Source organism: Grammomys surdaster, unplaced genomic scaffold (genome assembly GCF_004785775.1).
Source record: "Grammomys surdaster isolate TR1022 unplaced genomic scaffold, NIH_TR_1.0 125982, whole genome shotgun sequence".
Taxonomy (NCBI): Eukaryota; Metazoa; Chordata; class Mammalia; order Rodentia; family Muridae; genus Grammomys; species Grammomys surdaster.
The window spans coordinates 2,750,763-2,767,835 of record NW_021620798.1 but is presented as its reverse complement, the minus strand read 5'-3'; the positions used below and the strand labels follow the sequence as shown (position 1 = coordinate 2,767,835).

At 39.1% G+C, this 17,073-nt stretch overlaps 1 pseudogene; it reads left to right on the top strand.

Annotated features, from left to right (window-relative positions):
* The first annotated feature begins 7,927 nt into the window (after nt 1–7,927).
* On the top strand, nt 7,928–8,200 carry LOC114609760 (annotated as a pseudogene).
* Nucleotides 8,201–17,073: the final 8,873 nt, after the last annotated feature.

The following is a 17,073-nucleotide window of genomic DNA, read 5'->3' as shown; positions in this document are numbered from 1 at the left end:
TATAAAAGCTATTAACAACATCAACAAAAAGTAGGAGATGAGAGGAAGGATATGAGAATGAAAGATTTGATGACAGAGAGCAGGTGACAAAAGAAATATGATTTTAAAAGATAAGCAGGTCAGGAACCTGGAGGCAAGAATTAAAGCCGAGATCAAGGAGAAACACTGTTTACTGCTTTGTTCTTTGTGGTGGTATGTTGCTCTGTTTGCGTCTTTGTACAACCTAGAAGTATATGCTAAACTGGTGTCACCACCCACAATGGGCTGGGACAATCCATACCAATCATTATTGAAGAAAATGCTCCCACAGACATGCCCACAGGCCTATTAGAAGAAGGAAATTCTTCAGCCATCCTCTCCCCAGGTGATTCTCTTTCTCTTCCTCTTCTCTCTGTGTCTCCCCCTTATGTGTGTATTAATGTCTATCTCTTTCTCTGTCTTATCAACATCAACTGCAAAAGCAAGCCACACACATACACAGACACACACACACACACACACACACACACACATTGCAGGATCAGAAAAGATAACTCAATGTTTAAAAATGCATGCTGCTCTTATAGTGGACCTAATTTCTGTTGCCAGCAACAACACTGGGTAGTAACTCCAGCCCCACAGGGTACTAACTCTTCTGTTATCCACAATCTCAATTATATTTTTAATTGCTTGGCATAAGATTTTAGTGCCTTGAGTCTTGCATTTTCTTATAAATAACATGAGAAGAAAATCAGCATCAGAATGCTAATAATCCATTCTTCTAATGACAAAAGTGAAAGCTACCAACAAGGCCATGACCTGACTAAGGTCACTAGCTAGGCAAAGGCCTGACGTTTACTCTTTTCCTTTTCTATACAAGACAGATTATTTCACATTTTTCCTTACATAGCCACGTAGAACAAATTTCTTTCCTGCTATTATACCATTAATCTCTCATATGCCTTATGGCCTAGTTCCAGTAAGAAAAACAAAACAAACAAACAAACAAACAAACAAAAAACCCCAGCAAAAACAAAATATGTTTTAAAATTCCATTTCTCATTGGTCAATCAATGAAGGAGTAATGTAAGTCAGTTACTGATTTTATTGTATGTGCCAGATATGTTGACTACAAGACCCAAATTATCCAGTCTGTATGTTTTATTTTTTTCTATCACTTCCATCCTCTGATTCCCTGTGTTCCATTTCCTACTTCCTCCTGAATACAACCTCAGGCCCTCCCTTTTCTTATTCCATATATTCTATCAGAAAATCAGTATACAGGTTTTTTAAAAATCTAATTAGCATATTATCCAGCTATGCTACTCCTAGGTATTTACTCACAGGTAGGTAAGTCATATTCCAGAGACACTTACACATCCATGTTTATTTCTAATACTCATAATCCCTGGGAAATACAGTCAACCAAGATGTCTATCAAGCGATAAACTGAGGAAGAATATGTGGTACCCATGCACAATAGAATTTTGTTTGATCCTAAAAAAAAATGAAATCAAGACGCTTGTAGAAAAACAAATAAAATTGAGATTTATTGAATTAAGTGAAATAACCCAGGCTCAAAGAGATAAACATAATGTATACAGATCCTTTACATCTTATATGTATGTGTATATGAGGGGACAGATATTGGTCCTGAAACTAAAAAGCTTACCATGAGCATTGCCAAAGTAAGACAAAATTCAAAAGGTTAAGTTTTTAAATTATTACAAGTCCTGTATACAGAATATAAACTATAAACATGAGTAGTGTAAACATCAAAGTAACTGAACTCCTTGGAAGTTGGAGAAGTCTCACACAGGATATGATAACCATTTCAAAATCAAGGAGTACAGGTGCCCCAACCCTCCTATAAACAAATGCCTTTCAGAAGCTTCACAGGAAGTGAAAATATTTTAAATAGATCTCAGAGAACAAAGACCTTCAGATTAAGGAAAGAATGTTCTTAAAGAATTTTGGAAGGTAGTTAACCTGATAATTAGCATTTCAAAGGATGATGATAGAAGAGATAGCAGTCACTGGATCTGTGTATGCTGGATACAGAACTGTTTATTTGGTCTTCCTCTGTTCCCTGGCTGCTATGACGCCTAAAAGTCATTCTCAACTCTTTCCTTCTTTCTCCTTCTATTTTACTTTCTATAGCTTAATTTTTTTTCATATGCCTTTCTTCTGTAATGGAATATCTAAGAGATAATTTATCTGTGTTTTTAGATACTGGTTAAATTTCATGACTTTATTTCCTATGATTAAAGAAGGCATTTGTGTTGAAATTTTATCTTTCACAAACATAAAATCCTCTCCTGCCTGAAATTCATTATATATAAATAAAGTGAGTGAGGAATTTGGAGTCACAACTGCAGCAAGTCTTGAGAACTGGAAAGAGCTGGTTCTGCTTCCAAATATAGCTACTAAGACTGAACTTAGAGTTATGAATCAAGACTTGTAAAATTACTAATATCTTGCCTCAACACTGAGAATAGAAACAGATCATGAATACAATAGTGTACAGAACAAGATAACAGTGGACTTCCTCTGCCCCCAAGCTTGAACCTGTAGGAAATATATTCCCAGACCTTAAATGGATATGCAAAGCTGAAAGCACTATCAACAAATGCTTTGAACATAGTCTCCAACTCATCGAAATTATGCTTATGATTTTTTAAATTTAGGAAAGGATGAACATAACATGATTTTAATAGTACTGTATTTTGAACTTAGGATTTTTTTCTTTTTTGCATTTTTATTTATTTATTTATTTTATAATTTATTTATTTTTTTTCAAATTGTACTTTTTACTCATTCACACAAGGGTTATAAACACAAAAAGGCAGGACGTGGGGAAGGGTATGACACTGGAGTATGGGTGTTCAGGGGAAATACAGATATCTTTCAGAACCGGGTATCAATCGGCCGGGTGAAGGTTCAGGGGACAGGTCACTATGACTCTGACTATGACTCGCTTGTCCTTATCTAAGTTGGTATTGTCTGCCAAGGCTACCTATTTACAAGGTCTATGACTACTCAGGCTGGTAAATTTCCACAAAGCTGTCTGTTTACAATAGCTTATAGCCACCTGTTTCAATGTTTTTCAACTGAGACCCAAGACTTGGTGTTAGTATACATGTGTGACAGGCCTATTGCTGATTTTAGGCCTATGGCTGGTTTTAGGCCTACAGTGTGTAAGCAGGGCTGCCCCTGACATCTCCTCCCTTCTCTAAGTATAGAAGGGCTGTGGCGATTCTAATCTTTCGAAGGCGGAGATAGAGGCCTGACCTCCAGTAATTGAAGGGGACCTTGTAATGACTCCAGTCCCCCTGTCATTGTCCAGTGAGGCATGAGGGCCATACCCGTCCCGGTGTCTTTTTCCTGGAGAGGGGATACTTTTGACATCAACCCCTATGCAGTCAGGCTTGTCCCTCAGGGAACTCAGATAGATATTTTTAACTTTTATTTATATTCCCTTGCAGTGCTTAGCCTGGGTGGACAATACATCTTACAATTGTCTCTCCTGATGTTACACAATGACAGTGAGACATCACTTCTAGTAAACCATGAAATAAGAAAAGGAATCAATACTACAATATGTTCCACTCTGTAAGTAAGAATGACTAAGTGTGGTGCTGGAGAGATGGCTTAGTGGTTAAAAGTAAGTGATTCTGCAAGGGAATATAAATAAAAGAAAAAAATATCTCTCTGGGTTCCCTGAGGGACAAGCCTGACTGCATAGGGGTTGATGTCAAAAGTGTCCCCTCTCCAGGAAAAAGACACCGGGACGGGTATGGCCCTCATGCCTCACTGGACAACGACAGGGGGACCGGAGCCATTACAAGGTACCCTCTAATTACTGGAGGTCAGGCCTCTATCCCCACCTTCGAAAGATTAGAATCGCCACAACCCTTCTATACTTAGAGAAGAGAGGAGATGTCAGGGGCAGCCCTGCTTACACACTGAAGGCCTAAAATCAACCATAGGCCTAAAATCAGCAATAGGCCTGTCATACATGTATACTAACACCAAGTCTTGGGTCTCTGTGGAAAAACATTGAAACAGATGGCTATAAGCTAATGTCAACAGGCAGCTTTTGTGGAAATTTACCAGCCTGAGTAGTCATAGACCTTGTAAATAGGTAGCCTGGGCAGACAATACTAACTTAGATAAGGACAAGGGAGTCATAGTGACCTGTCCCCTGAACCTTCACCCGGCCGATTGATACCCGGTTCTGAAAGATATCTGTATTTCCCCTGAACACCCACACTCCAGTGTCATCCCCTTCCCCACATCCTGCCTTTCTGTGTTTATAACCCTTGTGTGAATGAATTACGATTTGAGAAAAAAATAAATAAATTATTTTAAAAAAATGTATACTAAGGGTGTGTGTGTACTCCAGCCATATCATGTTGTAATTTAGGGACTGTCTACATTTTGTCCATTTTATATAGACCTAAAAGGTCTTTGGATGTGATCCCTTGCTAGACAGCCATGTTACTGGATTAAAATTCCTCTACACCATGTGAGACCTGGGGATAAAATTAGGTTGTCAGACGTGGAGGTCTGGCAGTATTGCCTGCTGAGCCATCTGCTGGCTCTGATTTTTAAATACATAGCCATAGAATAACATTTTTTGAAGTTGCTTCAGAAGCTTTGTTGTGCAGTATTTAAAGTGAATTCCCAGTACTTGGTTTATACTTTTATGATGATTTTCAAGTATAGAACTGACTCACAGTCTTTTCTACCTTTCTGCTCTTACCTTGGGTAACTTGCATGTTCCTGTGCATAAACTGACTTGTTTTGTGCCCCAGCCCCTGGAGTACATTGTCTTTAGTGACTTGTTCCTGCTATAATATGTCAGTCCATTATTTCTTCAACAGTGTTCTGGATGCTTTGGGCATTTACCACTCTCCTTCTAAATGTTAAAGTCAAATAAACATTTAAAAACATTTTTAAAAAGTAAGTGATTCTGAGTCCAGTTCCCAGCAACAACTTGGTGGCTCTCAACCATCTGTCATGAGATTTGATGTCCTCTTCTGTTGTGCCTGAAGAGAGTGACAGTGTACTCACATAAATAAAATAAATAAATTAATTAATCTTTTAAAAAAAACAAGAATGGTTAAGTGTAATACATGTAATTTCAACTTAAAATATCTTCAATTTCTCATGGGTTCAAGGGCATAAGAATTTTATCATAAGCTGAAAAGCTTATTCTATTTCCCCATACATACATATATACATACATATTGATAATGAATTTTAAATTTTGACGTGGAATACTAAAAATTTAATTACAACAAATAATAAAATGGAACAATTATAATGATATAAATCATACAAATGTGGTCATTTTCACATATTTTATTATTGAAACTTGACTTTCTTGTGATGATATGAGAGGATATCATTGCTGCACAATGAAATTAAGTGGTGTCTATGAAGAAGGTTCTGTGACATAGCATAAAGTTACTACATAGGGTATATTAGAGATACCCTCCAAAACAAAGACCTGGTCTTTGTTCAAATGGGGTTAACTCTGGCATAGCACAACTAATCAGCAAGAGCCCAGAGGGTCCTGGACCCCGATAGGCAGTAGTTAGAGATGGGTACTCATGAACTACAAAGAAATGATATATCAAGTATAGGTCTGATTGTGTGAAATCAGCTCAGGCAGACAAAAGATGGAGGCTCTAGGCTACATTCCATCCTCAGGGTGTGGGGCTCACAGAACCTTGACACCTGCTGGAGGTGACAGAACACAGCCTAAGATGGGGGCCCCAGTCTGGGTGGGGCCAAAGGTGAGGCTCTCAAACACTTGGACACCCAGACACCACTGGAAACCACAAGGAGTCAGTAATGGTGGCCAAAGGCTGGTGGTGGGGAAACCAGGTTAGCTCAAGTGTGTCTGGAGGGCCGAGGGGCTTTCTATAGGAGACTTAGGTGTTATGGCTCAGTATGAAGAAGGCTTCCCCCCACAGCAGTTGTTGAAGAGAGTGACAGTCCTTGATTTTCTAAACAATTTATAATGAAGAATAGATGCATACAATTTACTCATGGTGTACTAAAGATTAAAAAACCTTCTGCAGGAAAGAATGTTCTGGAAGGGAAGCTTATTGGCTGAACCCTCCGAGCTGGCCCATCTAAATGCCTTATTAGCATGGTTCCACTTGTCCAACAATCCATCAGAGAGTGAGAGACAGAAGTGGTCCCATCATGGCCAGGGAAGACCAAAGCTGGAGACTCAACTTCTCCCAATTTTAGAACCATCTGATTGATTATTTCTCTGCTGTTGGTGAAATGAACCAATTTAAATCAGATTAGATTACATTAAAGGTAGGTTTCTTGAGAAGCTGGGTAGTTCACTAGCTACAAGGACCAAGGCCAGGGAAGTCGCCATGGCAAAATGGGGGTGGGGGAATAGGGAAAGGAGAAAGAAAGAGAGAAGGAGGTGTGCCCAAGCAGAGAGAGAATAGAAGAAGGAAGAGAGAGAATGTCTGAATAAATAGAGAGGAGCCTCTGGACGAAGAGTAGGCCAGCCCCTGGGTTCAGGGTTGAGGGCAAGGTATGCCAGGTAGTGACTGAAGGATGCTGGGAGAACCTGGAAGCCAGGTCTGCTTTGGTATATAAAATATGTACCTCAGTCCCTTGTCCCAGGCTCAAAACCAAACAGATACTACACACAATGATAACTGCACATGTAGGAATTACGTTTGTTACAAGAAGCTTATTTTCTTCTGGCTAGTTTTTATGCTACCAAAATGTGCAATGTGGGTTGATATGGAGGTAAAAAACATTAGCAGTCTTACTGAGCCATGTACCTTGTGAACAAAAATAATAGCTCATTGTCATGTCATGATATGCTTAATGGTGAAAGAGAGGGACAGAAATTGTGGAAGTTATCAACCACTTTTTAATTGGATTTAAGCTTGCTTCATAGAAAGAAACACATCTGGTATGGAAAATCTGACCAAGAACCATTATTTGGGTACCTACAACCCCCAGTGACATGAACCTTCTTCTATTATTGTACTAAAGGGATGTAGTATCGAACTGTACTCTAAATTCACATTATTTTCCCATAAATTACTGAAGCTTTCAGATCTGATCAGAGCAGTTTCTTGGTTCAGTGGATAGTGGCTAACACAGAAATTTACAGTTTATCATTCTGTCCTTTTGGAAGGACAAAATGATGAAAGCATTAAGATCAAGGGAAGGAGAGAAAAAAGAGAGGAGAGGAAAAAAGGATGGAACTGAAGGTGGATGTGGAGAAGAAAGAGTAGACAAAAGGAAGAGGAAAGGAGGAAAAACAAGAGAAAGAGGGTAAAGCACCTAGCCAAATAGGGGATTATCAGCTAGAGTTGCTGGCTTTTAACTTTTTTGAGTCCAGAGAAATGGATAATTCACTGTAAAAGTGGTAATGTCAAAGAGGAAAAAGCATGGAGCCCTAGGGTTATCTTGAAGAATCCCCCTCCCTGTCACACACACCCACCCCTGCCCCCAACACCTGATATAAGACAAAGTCATATCCTAACTTATTGCAGAATTGTAGATGAATGTGGTACTGTTTAGGCCATTTTGGGGAGAAGCACTTTTTCTTAGGGGAAAGAATTTACATCCACAGAAAAGGTGAGCTTTCTCAAGAAAGATGAGATGACACTTTGAATTCGTATGGTGCTTTTGTTCTTTACCTCGCCATACCCTACTCCTATGTCAGCCCATGCAGAGCCCAACCAGTAACACTGTATATGTTTGATTCTTACTAAAATCTTGGGAAGCTGAGGAGTTGAGACTTTTTCCTCTTAAGAGTAGCATGAGGAAAAAAACTTTATAACCCCCCCGGAGCCCGAGCAGTGTGAAGAAGCAGCGAGGACGACCCCCGGACGGATCAAACCTGCGCGCTGCTATATACACGCGTTCAGCGCTGATGTCCCCTGCCGCCGCCATGCCCAAAAGAAAGGCTGAAGGGGATGCTAAAGGAGACAAAGCCAAGGTGAAGGACAAGCCACAGAGAAGATCTGCAAGATTGTCTGCTAAACCTGCTCCTCCAAAGCCAGAGCCCAAGCCTAAAAAGGCCCCTGCAAAGAAGGGAGAGAAAGTAACCAAGAGGAAGAAGGGGAAAGCTGACACGGGCAAGGATTCAAATAATCCTGCAGAAAATGGAGATGCCAAAACAGACCAGCCACAGAAAGCAGAAGGTGCCGGAGACGCCAAGTGACATGTGTGCATTTTTGATAACTATGTACTTCTGGTGACTGTACAGTTTGAAATACTATTTTTTATCAAGTTTTATAAAAATGCAGAATTTTGTTTTACTTTTTTTTTAAGCTATATTGTTAGCACACAGAACACTTCATTGTTGGGGGGTGGGGGGAAGGATCATGTGTCACTAACAAAATATCTCCCAAGCTGGATTGAGGACGAAAACCTCTTTCCTTGATAATTTTGAAAGGCTTCTGCTGGCTTCCAGGAGAGACGTATTTGTCTTGACATAGGTGGCCACCAAGGCACAACAAATTGCCTTGTGGTCTGGTAAACTCTAAATTCATTTTTATATGCTCTTCCCCCTGTACCATCAACAGACTTAATTCCCTTAAGACCAGAAACCTGTTGGAACCTGGCCCCCAAAATTGGTTTTCCAGTCTATTGGGCGATATGGACTTTACAGTGACATCATTGAGTGTTCTCAGAAGAGCATTGGTTCCTTTTATAAAAGATTGTGGATCTTCAGATTGATAATTCTGCCATGTTCATTTCCTGAAAGTCAGGGTCGGCTTGTGAAAAGCTGTTAAACAACATCCTTAATGTGAACTGTCAACCCTCACTCTAAGCTACTCCCTGTTTTCAAAGCATTGAATGAAGGTTTCATTGGGTTTTATAGTGGCTTTCTAATTTCGGTAGTCTATACAAGAAGGGAATTTAGAAGTTCTTGTGTATCGTTGATTGTCTGCCCATGTCCTGCCTGAAATACCATGATTGTTTATGAAAAGTATCTTTAATAAAGCTGGTTACAGTTAGGCTTGGAAAAAAAAAGAGTAGCATGAGGTCATCAGATGATAGACAACCAGACCTTTCCAGGCATCAGGTAAGGACACAGAAATGAGAGTGTAAGTCTTATATCTAATAAAAAGGAGGGAATCACATTCCCTCCTAGTCCTAACTGTCAATTTGGCTCCATTTTGGTCTCCCAGTTCAGAATGACCCATTGTGCTTCTTCCAGACTTCCATTTGTGTATTCTGGGGAATATGGCTTCATATCAGCAGATTGAGAGATCACAAGGCTGGTTGATGATCTATGGTAAAAGGTCCAAAGAATACCTGAACTTCTTCCAACCATGAATACAGAAGGCACTAGACCCATCTTGCTTCAGAAGTTGTTTCTAGGAAACCCATGTAATTTCCAGTGGTGGTTTGTGCAAAATTTTCAGGAGTTTGGCACAAATGAAGCCTTTCAAGAGGAGATGCATCAGCAATTTTACTGCTTCTGTGATAAAACACCATGACTGAGGCAACTTATAGAATAAAGAGTTTACTTAGGATTTGTGGATCCAGAGTGGTAAGAGTGCATCATGGCAGGGAATCACAGCAACAGGCACACTGTCAGGAAAAACTGAAGACTCACTTCTTGAACTGCAAGCATTAAACAGAGCTCAAACTGAGAATGGCATGTGGCTTTGAAACCTCAAAGTCTGCTTCCAATAACATACTTCCTCCAACAAGGCCAAATATTTCTTAAGCCTTTCAAGCAATGCCACCAACTGGAACCAAGTATGCAAATGTCACAGTCTATGAGGGATAGTCTTAGTCAAATCACCACAGGTGTTTAGACTTGGAGTAGCTGGGACAACATCTTAACATTGTGTATTATTTAAGGAAAGACTGTGAATGAGGTTTAAACAGCAGACAGCTAAGGATTCAGTCTTGGCTTTGTACTCCTGTTGGTCCTTCAGAGCCTCAGTGAAGGTCATTGGATTTTTTTTTAATCCAACTTATGATGAAAGTCTCAAACTGAGAAAAGTACCTTCATTTGGCATAATGAATGAAGTATAAGCTCTGTTAGGAGTCCACAATAGTGTTTGAGGAAGACCTAAATCATAGGTTTTCTCCACTGAAGAAATTAGTCAGTTCGGCCAAATCAAAAATAAAAAGAACAGGTTTATTTAAGAATGGGCTCCCCAGCAAGTTCACCAGTCTCAAGAGACAAAAACAGGAAGAAGTTGTAGGCAGACTACAACTAGGGAACCTCTTATAGACTGGGAAGTAGGGGCTTGGGTGGCTTGTGACTTTAGGTGAGAGGGGTTGGGATATCTGTCAGGAATGTCAGGAATGTGAAACTGGGTCTTGAATGTCTGTGTGTGTGTGTGTGTGTGTGTGTGTGTGTGTGTGTGTGTGCACCTTTTTCTAGGAGGCTTTCAGAGTGGGTGGGGTTGGAAGGAGAGGAAGTGGATTTGCCTGACCATGTGGACCAGTGGGGCAAGCCAGGGACTCCAACCTAACACTAAGGGTAACTCCCACCTCAAAGTACAGAGATCTCCCAATGATGTCCATCATCCTCTCCATATAATGCCTCAGAGAACATATTTAGTTCTGTAAAACTTAGCTGCCTTCTTCTAACAGACTCTCTGGGAGTTAGAATCTTGATCTGAAGTACTGAGAGCAAGTAAGCAGAGTTTAATTACATTTTCAGAGAGAAGCTTTCTAAGTATTTCTGATCACCAATGTGAAAATTCTGGTACTGAAATGACGCATCTGCACAGAAGCAGATGTAGCAATAATATACATTTACTGTGAGTAAATATACATTTACTCAGCTGAGCCCATTAAGTTAAGTAACCTTATGTGTCACCAAGTTACTTTCTTCTATCATTGTCAGAAATTCCTTTTCTGAGAGTTTTGCTTTAGGTCTGCAAAGTGATGATGATGTGGCCATGTCTAGCAAAACAAGAATACCTATGAATAAATATTGAAGTGACTTTCAAACTGCAGAAATCTCAGAATCTGACTCTATGCTGTACTTCAACACTGAAATATTCAAGGTTGTGATTGAAGTCTCTAACTGAGGGACACATTCATTACTCTTATAGGGAATTCAGAAACAATAAACTGAAGAACATATTCTGAGATACTTTTCCCTAAGGTCAACAGAGCAGAAGAGGCTCAAAGAGTCCCACAACCCAAGGTGAGATGACTACTTTTCAGTGGATACTTTCCTAGTTTGGTCTGTCAACATAGAAAAATATTCTGACCATAATCAGTTTGAGGAAGGAGGAGGCTGGAGAGATGATTCAGTAGTTAAGAGCACTGGCTGCTCTTAAAGTGTACACAGGTTTAATTTCTAGAACCTTTGTGTGTCATAACTGTCTCTAATTCCAGGCTCATGGACTCTGACTTTCATGGACACTGTATATACATTATGCACAGGTTTACATTCAGTCAAAACTCTCATACACCTATAATAATAGTAATAATAATAATGATGATAATGATGATGATGATGATACATTTCACATCCATGTAAGGAAGGAATGGGTTTGCTCAGCTTACAGGTTCCTTCTTCTCAAGTTATTCTAGGATATGCCAAGTTCACAGTGAAAGCTAGCTAGGAGAAGTAGCAAGGGTCCTGTAATACAAATAGATGTAATACAAATAGATGGAGACTTTATAGCACTGGACACTATCTCACCTGTAGTCGATCCTGGAGCCTCAAAATCTGCTAATTGGAGGAATTTGGGTGCTGTGTGCCCCAAACACACAGCATCTTCCCAATATATGCCTTTCTTCTGTGACAGTTAACTTTAGGTTAAAGTGGATATTATTAAGGTTCATATAAAGATAGATTCTTTAAAAATATCTGGAATAGAAAATTGCTCTGGGCATTTTTCTTTGGATCCTGGTAAAAGCAGAAGTGAACTCTACCTAGGTCAAATATAGAAGGTATTCTGTGTTCTTAGCCTGGTGCAGCTAAACCTAATGCAAGAGCTATATCTTGTGTGCAAAATGCCAGAAATTCCAGGTTCCTGGAAAATAGGATGCTACTCCTTCGAAATTGTACCCATAATCTTTTAGGCTAGTCCTCATTGTCTGGCCTGAATATCCAGAATCCAGAAAGAAATCTTGAAAGAAACTGGATTTTGAGTATAACTTGACTAAATTAAACAAGAGCTAGAATACTAGTAGAGGATAAATGAACAAAAATAATGTTTTATAAAAAGAAAACTGAGAAATTACATTAAAAGGTGACTTAAGTTCTAGAAACTTTGAGTTGAGTTGTTTTCTACTGGATAAGACATAAGCAAATTCTGCAATACACTCTGCAAGAAGAAATAGCTAGGCACAGTGGTTCACACCTATGGTCTGAGCCATAGGGTAGAAGGAGTGCCACAAATTTAATTCTCACTGGAGAGAGAAAATTTAAGAAACAGTGTTGTTTTCTGAAATGCTCTGGATAGCTAAAATAGAAGTGCATTTTTAGAAGACAAAGTGGTAGGCTCTTAAGTTAATAACATATTGAAAAGAACTGTCACATCTACTAAGCATTCTCCACTTCATTTATAGCATGCATTTCCTTTTATATAGGAATTTAGGCAGGTCTATCACACAGCATTTCTTTCTTAAACATGTTCCTCAGAGAAGGAATTTAAAGCTTTTAACACTTTATAACTTTCTGGAGAAACACATGGGTAGTAAGTGATCCTTTAGGAAGAAAAACCATGACTTTAATTCATCAATCCTCATAGTTCCACACCTCATATCCTCAGGCAACCCTTCTGTCTGTTACTTTCCCCGTGATCCCAGAACATATCTCAGGTAACACAAAGAAGGTTTATAGCCCAGTTATTAAATTATACCTAAGTAAAAAAAAAAAAAAAAGATAACTGCCATTGTTTGTATCTATACTGTTACTCAAAAGTTCTAGTGTTGAAAAGGACTCCTCGTACAGCAGTGTTATGGTGAAAACTTAGAGGAATTAATTACACTCCATTTATAAACTTGGAGCTTACTAGAGCTATGGAAAGGTCTCCAAAGCTTTCAGAGGTAGCCTACCTAGCAGAACTACTTTATTGAAAGCATGCCTTTAAGGGAATGAAGGATATTTTTTCTCCTCTTCCTATTCTCCTCCCTTTCTTTGTACCTTAGCCTCTAGTAAGTCAGCCACTCTCTTCTATCATGTATTTCTTTAAACAGTGTTTGCTCTGCCTCACTCCATTCCAGTAGGGATGGGCCAAGTGATTGGGATGACTAATCTTGTTTGTAAATTAAACTCGATCTAGAGTCAACTGAAAGGCTAGCTGTAGGCATTCCTGTGAGGTATTTTCTTGATTATATTATTTGAAGTGCAAGAGTCACCTTAAATGTGAACCCAGGTATAATAGGAGATTGGCAAAAGAGACATTACTTTCCTATTTTGCCTTTGTTCTTGTTGGCAAGTTAATCCATCCATTTGTTATCACTGCCCCACTTCTTCATTTATGGCAGAATCAGCATCTTTGGGCACTCAATATAATAACGGCCAGCATCTTTCAAAGACTCTCCTGGGCCCGTAGCACCAGATTGGGAATGGTGAGACATCCAGACTTTTGAAGTGAGTAAATACAAGATTTTTGATTTTTTAGTTTATGACAGCACTTGTTGGACTACCCACAGTATATCATGCAAGTTAATTTAGTTATTCCGTTTGTAATATATGTTCATCTTACTGGTTTAATTCCTCTAAAGAACACTGACTAGCACAGTGATCATAAACTAAAATCTCTGAGCCAAAATAAATATTTCCTGTTTACAGTTTGATTATTTAGACATTTGATCCCAGCAACAGACATTTGGCTAGCAAAGTGACAGTGAAAATGAACTATATTTTGGAGACTGCATGTGTTCTTCCCTAAATCCTCATGTCCTGAGCCCCTGAGAGCTAACCAATGCAAGTAGCTCTTTTCAGGCCACGCAAATCCTCATATTCTATTTTATCCAACTCTGGAATTTGAAGTGCTGACAGATAATCATGTGTGGCCTTCTATGAAAAGCCATGTCCTGCCTTCTGATAAATAAATAAAGAAAGAAAGAAAGAAAGAAAGAAAGAGAGAGAGAAAGAAAGAAAGAAAGTGCTCCCTATAAATATAACCTATGTACTAACTGAACTGGGTCTTTGAATACACTATCCTTCATTCTGGTTCTTCTGTGATATGAATGTTCCGTCTAAACAGCGAGTTTTATAGACACTTGTCAACTATCTTCCATACACTCTGAAAGTCCTTTACAAATTCTATGAGTAGTGGAGTCTGATTTTCCACAAATCTGTTTTTAAAATGTAGCAGTAAAGACTGACAAGGCTTTCTAAATCATCCTCACATTTGGAAGAAGCTCTATAGGACTTATTATTTGAAAAAAAGCCACTGATTATATACACAGATGAGTTGAATGTCTCAAGTGTTCTTAGACCACTGCTTCCATCAGAAGAACATGGGAACACCACAGAAATCACTATGTAAGTAAGCACCTTCATAATACCAGACCTCTTTAGTTAAAAAGAATTTCTAAAATGAAGTCCTACAATAAGGTACAAAATATTTCTTTGTGGGGCATGTTAGTTCTGTTGATCAAACAAACAGTAACAGAACAAAGGAACTCTCCTTGGTTGCAGAATACTAAAGACACCTGTGCACATTTTCAGGAAATTCTGTCATGTGGCAGGTAGCAGACGCTCCAGGTAAGATATTTATCAGAATTCAAAAGGCAGTAGAAAAGTCTGAGCCCACAGGGACTGTGAAGGTTATTAAAAGGACACTGCAGAAAATTGCCATTGGGCAGAGAAGGCTGAACATCTTCTGCAAAGACTGACAGTATTGTTTTAAAACTATATGTGCCTCTTTATTGAAAACCACCAGTCAAATAACAGACCCTTGAGAAGACTGAATGATTTTGAGGCGACACTGGGCTCCTCAGAAGCTCTTCAATAAGTTAAGGCAGTTCTTGATAAAATTAATTATAGTTACTTACTCCTATGAGATTACAATGTAATCATTTATGTGAGAGAGTGTAAGAATCTATCCCCACTCTGTCTCCCTCCCCTTCAGGGTGATTTTACACCCAAGCTTTCACTTTTGTGCAGCAGCAAAAGTAGTGACAGTGCTGATGAGAGTGGAGCTAAAACATGTAAAGCACAGATGCATCTTGGATTCCTTGGTCACTTGAACATTGATATCCCCTAGATACTGCTTTAATATGCACTAACAAAATACCATGCACTATGTGCTGAAACAGGAAAAGTGCACCAAGTCACAGTTCTGTAGGATGGAAGTCCAAGATCAAAATGCTGGTAAGATTTTTCCAGTAATTTGAAGAATACATATCTATATATTCTTAGTTTAATCGAGAATAATAATAAAAAATACTGACAAATCTGAATAAAGTCTCTGCTCACTGATTCATTTAGTCACCAAACATTAGTTGGAGGTTTTCTCTTTGGAAAGCACTGTGATATTGGAGTGGGGTGAATTGAAAAGTAAGTTACCTAACTGCCCAGAGAATACTACCTCTAGAAGTAGCTTTTACATAATAGAGATGGATGACTTTCAAGACATAATGTGTGACGGCCTTTCCTTTGTAAAGGCCCGTTCTGCTATTTTGTAATGGCCTGTTCTGCTGCGTCCTCAGGTCAGGGTCTAGCAAGAGAGAGAGAGTGGGGACGGAGGAGGGACGAGAGACACAAAAGATGGATGTAAGACAGAGTCTGGTCAAGTCTTGTCAAGTCTCCTCTTTATTCTCTTTTATAGAAAGGAAATCCTGGGTATTTATACCCTTTACCACGTGACTTGTCCTCCTGGACAAGCTCAACTGAAGGCACTATGTAATGTGCCTTGTAGCCATGGATATCACGTGCACCTTGCAGCTGGGGGCACTAAATAGTGTAACAAGATGTTTATCAGAGTGTGCTCAGCTGTTGCGGGCTGTTGAAAACAAGTCTCTTGTCAGGGTATATGGCTCGAGATGGCTGTAAAGATGATAGCTGCTTTTGGCTAAGAGTCGGCTCCCAACAATAATGAACAGAAGAAAAGACTGGACATGTAAGGAAGAGAGGTTCACATTGTAAACATCCAAATGCAAACTTCCAGAACCAATGAACTTTAGGGATTAAGGAAACCACAGTTCTTTTTTGTGGGATGAATTTTATATTAAACTATGGAGATTGTTAAGAGCAAGACTCTTGGTGACTCTTAGACAAAAGATAAAAGCCTAGGAGGAAAATTGCTCTGGGAAATTCTCTTAGGATTCTGGATCAACTAGATATAAATCCCCAGCTGCTTCCTGAGTGAACAGTGACTTGGGGTACTATTGTATCCCAGATAAAATCAGTCCATGTAGTAAGTGTTCTATCCTAAAGGACTGCAAAGAACTGTGGGAATTCCTTGAGTCCCTGCCCACAACCCACAGGTGCATTCTTGTTTTTCTTAGTCTGGAAGAATCAGGATGCACTACAATATAATGAAATACGCAGCAGGTGATCTTCACCACCATTTTCACAGAAAATATTTTGAGTCCTGAAAAGGCCTGTATGCCTTATTCCACATATGATATTCTAGAGCAGGTAAAATTATATAGATAGGAAAAAAAGTTATTGCTTGCTTAGAGTTAAAGGAAAATGGTGAGAAGTGAAAGCATGAACATCGGAGAAAATTTGAAAGTTAACTAACCTGATCATGGTGGTCATCTGTAACCTGCAAGGTAACATGGATATTATTTCAAAAATGCCATAGTCAGTTCACACACACAAAGAATTTTTTAAGAATCAAACAAAAGTATGTGTGAAGACTATGATATGGTTGGTGTACACAAGATCTCAGTGTATATATCAGGACTATTCTGACCCGATGATCCAACTTTGGAGAACCTAGTGATGGAAAACATACATACACACACACACTACACACACACACACACACACACACACACATACACACATATATATATATACTGTATTTCATCTTGAAAAACAGAGTGGTGATAACTCTGAAAAAAGTGGCCTCAAATAAGGGGAAAAAGCCTTCCCCTAGGGCTAGATGGGGATTGAAGAGATTCTAGCAGACAAATGAGAGA